Here is a 7,487-nt window from a genome sequence, read left to right on the forward strand (position 1 = left end):
TCTAAATGACAATATTTTTATTTGGAATATGGGAGAAATGTTGTCAGTAGTTTATAGAATAAAACAAAAATGTTCATTTTACCCAAACACATACCTATAAATAGTAAAACCAGAGAAACTGATAATTTTGCAGTGGTCTCTTAATTTTTTCCAGAGCTATATATATATATATATATATATATATATATATATATATATATATATATATATATATATATATATATATATATATATATATATATATATATTATGTATCCTTCCACTGAGAAAAAATAGTCCCTGAAGACTGTTTGATTGTAACATTTTTTGTAAATATTTTGTACTTTTTTTATTTGCCATAAACATTACATTGAATATTGCCATTTATATTAACATTTTTTTAGATGAAATGACGTTTGTGAATTGAAAACAAACTGATTTCCCACATCTGCAGGAGGATTCATGGAACAGCCAAACACTGCACTGTACTGGCACTCGAGGGAGGGACTTCCATGTTTTTTTTTTTTTTTTTGTTGTTTGTTGTAACAAATTATCCTTTTCAGGTTTTGCGGTATTCCAAGATAAGATGACCGATAATTTCTGAGGCTGTTTTCACACCAGTGCCGGTGTCACAGGAAATAAGTTAGCCGTGAAGTAAGTTAGCAAATTTTAGAACTTAAAGGCAAGGTTAAGCCGTCTCCATTTTCTGTCTGTAAACTTTAATTTAGAAAATTGTTTTAGTTTTTAAAATGTTGTCAGGATCTTTATTAAAGCTACGTTATATGTGGTTAAAATCGAAAACAATATTGTTACAATATTAATAACACTTTTTATTGTATCATGTTGAATTTTATTTAATAATAGTGGTTGAAGAAGAAGACGTGGTAGTGCGATGTGTAATTTATTTTTATGTGCAATCATGTTTATGTTAAATCGTTATAATTAAAATTTGTAATCTCCGGATATTTACATTGTAGGTTTTCTTTGTACAAATATTACAGAAAGAGAAACAAATACAATATTCTGTATATTGGTTACGACATATCAGAAACAATTAAGCATTAAGATTTATTTTTATGTGCAATTAGATTATTACAGCTGTCAAGTCACAAACCCCTCCCCTCTATAATGTATACTGCCCAGATCCACCCCAAAAAAGGCGCAAAATCTAAAACAAATTATATTTTTATGAAATATACAAAAAACAAAACCAGACCACATCACAAGCATCGATTTGTAAGTACATCCATATATATATGATGTCTGCGTGTATCTTGGTATGATCGTATGAAGTATGTATAGGGAGCCAATCGTTTTGTGCGTTTCACCAATACAGAAAGGGAATTAGACATTATCTAAACAAAGGAGATGTTACAAACAGCTGTGTAGGGATGGAAATAAGACTCCCATTGTGTTATGGTTTGATCCATTCCTGAAATAAGTGTGAGAGCCAGGTGTTTCAGATCGATGAAGAATGAGAAGCCGTACAGTTTGAGTGTAGGATACAAATTAGCGTAGCTGTTCGAGTTGTTGAAGGTTTGATTTACAGTTACACAAGTTCAATTTCAATTTCTTTGCATTATTCAAGTTACTAATACTTTACTAATACACTAATGAACAAGATCGATCATTTATTTAAATGATACTAAATACTAAAAACTTTAGTGTACTGACAAACTTAGTTATGAATTCCTCCAGTTATGAATTCCTTTGTTTAATGTTGTCAATATTTTGTGTTTTATGACTTATTTTTAATTTGTGTGTTTTGTTGCCGTAAATTGCTCTCGGTGGATGTTGTTGAGCCACTTCTTTTTAAGTTCTTCATTCACAGGAAGAGTAAAAGCATGCACTGGAGTTGTATTGCGACGACGTTGAACAAAAAGGGACACAACAATGTTCTGAGGTGCTTCCCTCGTTTATGATATTTCACAGATTTCAATTTTGTACCTGTGGCACTCATTGTACGAATAAAACAATATCTAATAGAATAATAACGAAATAATCTTCAACAAACCCACGTATACCAGAAACGAACTATGATCACCATCAACATGTATTAAACAGGAAGTATGCCAGTATAAGTTAAACCGGAAGCCCACTGATGACATCTTGTGCACAGAGCCTATACCAATATCTGTATCTTCAATTTCTCAGAGTACTAAACCACTTCCCACAAGACATTCTACAACAAAGACCTCACATACTCAAGAAATGAGTGGCCTTCCAACATGTACATCTGTATTCCATTCATAAACCTTCATGAATGGAACATGGTGGTACTAAAATGGTGTTTTCAAGCACTGTATACACTAAACTGCTTCCAGAGCTATCAAAGACAATTGACCTTTACCTAAAGCAACCCTTTGACACAGATCCTACCACATCTTGAGGTATCGGTGAAATGGGCATTCCAGTAAAAACACAACCAGAGCTTCGAGCAAAACTATCAACATGGCATCAAAGACTGTCAACACATTCCCCATGGATCACTTTTCATTTGATGACAGGTAGCCAGTCAGGAGATATTTAAATCACAGAAAAGCTTCCTGGTATCCCAAGTTCACATTCCAGTTCTGCCACCAGTGATGGGCTTTCAACAAAGCCAAGCACATTGTCTGCAGTGCAGGGACAAACCCCCAGGAAGACTGCGCCTCAGAGCGTCAATGGATTAAGCAATACATTGGCAATACACTGCTAGCCCTCAAACAAAGGGGGCAAGTCTGTCATCACTGATCACTCTCAGTGTTGGAGCTAGTACCCAGTCAGCTTCTACTTCAGTTACAGCAAAGATGATTAGCTTTCTGATGAGTACTCATAGAACGTGTCGACTAAGGAACTGTTCTCAAGCACTGTATCCACTTTATCAGCAGAGCTTACTAAAGTGTTGTATACAATGTCAAAGAAGACTAACCCTTCTCCAGGACAGGCCCTTTTTCACAGATTCCACAAGTGAAATGATTTCTCTGGCTTCTATTCAGGGAGTTGGTGAAATGAGACATGACAGTCTTCTACCAATGTTCAGGAAATTGAAGCTTATCATGTTGACACAGTCATCACTGACAAATGTTGATGTTTTAGGTACAAGCCAGCCAGTCAAAGTATAGATTACAAGTAGGACTCGACAAAAAATGTCATCATCCTTCACATCCTATTCTGCCGTAAGTAATAGTATTTTAAGCCAGAGCACTAAGAGCAGAACTTCTGAACTGTTACCAATACTGGGATTCACAATATCTGCATTGCAAAGACAGACCTTTCCCATAGATCCCAGTAGTAAGATGACAACTGACACTGCAACATCAGGAACTGGTGAGACAAGCAATCCATTAACCAGATCTGCAGGATGTCTTGGAACATTCACAAGCATGTCAACGCAGTTATCCAGGATTATTGATGATTTGATGGCTCATATCCAGCCAGGGTCTACTTCAGTGCTAGCCCAGATGATGGACAATTCAGAAGGTACCCCTGTTCTAAGTTCATCTAATTCCACATCCCATTTCAGCAGCTCTCCCACAGAATCCACCAAGACTACGCATCAAACTGGAACAAGCTATCCACTGAAAAGCCATGGAAGCCTTCCAGCAACATGGAAGCAAAGACTGTCAACTCAGCCTTCACATACACCTCTTGAGGTGACTGCAAGTAGCCAGTCCGCATACTACAGTCATGGCAACGATAACGTGCTCCCCAACAAGTACTCCAGCGCCAAGTCCATCTTGCTCCACAGCACAGGAACCCAGGAGTACAATGGCTACACTGTTCTCAGGCACTGCCTATACATTATCTGCCTTTACATTGTACTGTCTCCTGGCATGTTGCCTACAACGTTAAAAACTACTGACTACTCCCAAGTTCATGAAACAAGCAATCCACTTACAAGATCTGCAGGCCTGGAGTAAAGAGTGTCAAACCAGTTCTTGCTGACAGATGGGACTCCTAGTAGCAATTTGGTGTCTACTTCAGTAACAGCAAATACTACTGGCTCTCCAAGTGCCCCAGTCCAAAATTCATTTTACTCCCTGCCCCAAGTCAGAACAAATAATGGCCCTTCAAGAAGGCAACCTAGTACACGATTTCTGATAGTTGAAACAATCCCTGCATTACTGTTGCCTACATTGCTTCCAGGAAGTTTCATTCAGTGTCACAAACTACTGACCATTCAGAAGGACAAACCCTTCTTACTGCCATCTCTTCCTAATGGTCAAGCAAAGCTGACTTCAGCCATAGGCTCTCTAACAAGTGCATTGGTGCCCACATCCTCTTACTTGACATCTCATCCCACTACAGGAGATGGTCTTAAAATAGAGGAACCAAGGAGTAAAATTTCTAGCCCTGGATTCACGTTATCTGCTCTGACTATTAAGCATTATCCAGGACAAACCTTTTCCACAAATGTCTCCAGTGTGTGGTGACTGCTGCTCAGAGTGTTGATGGAACAAGCAATCCTCTGATGAGATCTGCAGGTCTTCCAGCAACATTCACCACTTGGAAGGCAGGACAACTGCCAAGTAGTAGTAGTCCTTCTCTGCCTGTGTCGGTCAAAACTAAGGCTACTGGAACTCAAACTGTCACTGTGCAAAGTTCAACTCGCTTGGTATACAATACAGCCACAACTCCAGTGATGGCCTTGCCTCTGTAGTTCAAGATAACTGTGGGTGATGCCAGAGGTACTCGGAAGAAGGCTTATAAGAAAAAAAAAAATCTTGAGACAAATCAAAGCAACTGTAAGTAAAATAAGAACCGGTTATGGCAAGGTCATTGTTTTTGCAGCTAGTGGTGGGGCAGGAAGTTATAAACCCTGGAATGCCCATTTGTGTATCACTTCTGTTCTGACACAGTGCCATGCTGCACTCTTTGTATTATATAGTATATGGTGTATCACTTCTGTTCTGACACTGTGCCATGTTGCGCTCTTTGTGTTATATAATATGTTGCCAGACTAATTTACATTTCGTGTTTGGTACAAGGAACATCATCTAGTATAGTACTCAGCAATGTATGTACCAAGTTTCATCAAAATTGGATGAGTGGTTGTGAAGGTTTTCAAAACCATGTAGGGTTGAAGCATGCCAACACAACTGTGAGGTCATAGGCCTGTACTGTACTGAATCTCTGCAGTGCATTACCATGACAACAAACCAGGATCAGTTTTCGAAATGTTTTCAGTTACAAAAAACAGTAGGTGTATATTTCTGTACTTTCTGCCATTTTACAAAATGTAAATGCTCCAATTCACATTGATTCCAATTGTTGTGATTTATTGCTACTTAATGTAAATTTCTGCGGCGAACAAGGCATTTACACTTGTATTTTGTTTCCCTCTAGTGGTGTGTAATGGAATTGTTTATTCTTGCTTTCCTTTCTTTTTCTCATAGATGGACAGGGCTTTCGCAAGTCAGTATAAGGGTATGTCTGGAAACAAGGATTCACACATTTTTGTGAGATGTCTTTTTAGTTAAATAGCTTGTGCTAGATCAGTGGTCCAGTGATTAAAGAAAGAGGCTTATAACCAGGAGGTCCCCGATTCAAATCCCAGCCATTGACTCAGTGTGTGACCCTGAGCAAGTCACTTACCACTAGAACTGTGACCCATTTTTAGTATGTCTTACATTTTCATAACAAAGCAGTTTAACAATGTATTGGTCCGGAGGTTCTAATGTTAACCCCCTTGTGCTCCGTCTTTTGGGTGAGACTTTGTAAGTGACTCTGCAGCTAATGTATAGTTCACACACCCTAGGCTCGTAATTTGTAAAGCGCTTTGTGATGGTGGTCCACTATAAATGGTGCTATATAAAAAAAAAAAAAAAAAAAAAAAAAGGATTGTCTGTCTGGTCAGTAGATAGTATTGTAACTTGTACCACCTCTTTACTGCCTATGAATAAACCAAGATAATGCAAAGCAAGAAAGCCTTGAAACCAGTTTTAAGTTAGTACATTTTAATGAAATATGGAAAAATATTTTCATATTTTTGTTTTTCAAACAATCATAACATCTTGAAACCTGTTTAAAATAAATTAGATTAGACACATGTTTTGGATAATGCCCTGTATTCTTTGAATCTGTATATCTAATTAAGTATTTCTGCAGCAATACTAATCCTGCTCCTCTCCCCGTTAGTCTGTGGGAGGCAGATCTCCACTCCTCAACCTGTGCAAGTTACTTCTCAATTTAACCACCAGAAGGAGCCACTGAGTGATTGTGGCTACACATTTTCCAATCCTGAAGCTGAGCTTTGTTACACAACACCACAGCTATTTAACAGTAGATGAAGTTTGTTGTCTGTGTTGCTCATACTTTTTTTTTTTTTTACAACCTGGGTCTGTGGACCATGATGTATTAACAGAAGTTATCTGAAGCCATCTCTGTCAGTCCATGTCACTGTGAGGCGTTTATTGGCACAGAACTGGTGTGAGACAGTATATTAGTCCCCTCAGTACTAATTGGTACAACACACTCTGATTGTTTCAATGTTTCTGTGTTTTGTGCTTGTCAGGGGAGTGTGGCCCTATTAGTTATAGCTTGGTTACTCAATGTGGGGTTCAGGGTCTCCTGGGGTGTCGCAACTGTTTAGTGGGTGTGCAGTTTTTCAGAGGGGTAATATAGTTCTGTTTGGGAAGCAGACACGGAGAAGCTGTTTGACCTATCAAGGGTTCCCCTTTGTCAAAACACCCTTTGCTGTGGGTTGAATGAAATTGTTTTAAATATTTAGTCATTCACTGATGAGATGAATGCAGCTGTCTCGTTCAAATATTCTTTCATTTGGAATTAACGACAAAGCAGATATATAATTCATACAAAATGTATAATAAACAGAAATCCCTCTGCAAAAAGATAAACCTGGTACCCCTGAGTCACCTATGAAAGAAAACGGAAAGGGAAATGCTGTTCTGTATAGTAGACCATGTTTAAGACAACATTAATGATATGTGCTTGATAGTAATTGTATATGTGTGCAATAAGACCTGACAGGGTGTCTGTATACGGACGCCTCGGGGGGCTGTGATGCACGAGACAGAGACTGCCATAAACCCCTCCTGAGGTTTGTATATTGGATGTAAACGGACACCCTGAAGGGTCTTACTGAATTTCTAATCCAGATCAAACAGTGGATTTTGAAATAAAAGCATAAATCATGTTTAGAGCAATTTTTTAATTTTTTTTTTTTAATTAAATATCATTAAACCAATCAAGTAATTCTACTTATAACTTTGAACTACACAAAGTTAAGCTGAGATTTAATTTAATTGAAACATGCAAAAATAAGAATCTTTATTTGATAGTGTTGAATTGTACATTACTGTTAAAGATCCACCAGGGGGCTAAGTTGAGCCAGCAGAGTTACTTTTTAAGGATATTATTTTAAGTGACAAATTCAGAGTGAGAGTATATTGACAGATTCTCTAGTTTTGTTTTCATTTAGACAGTGGTTTATTCCAGCTCGGAGACTAATGTAGCTTGGAATGTTATATTCTTCTCCATGGGCATTTCTTAAATTTTTTTTGTTA

Source organism: Polyodon spathula, chromosome 19 (genome assembly GCF_017654505.1).
Source record: "Polyodon spathula isolate WHYD16114869_AA chromosome 19, ASM1765450v1, whole genome shotgun sequence".
Classification (NCBI taxonomy): domain Eukaryota; kingdom Metazoa; phylum Chordata; class Actinopteri; order Acipenseriformes; family Polyodontidae; genus Polyodon; species Polyodon spathula.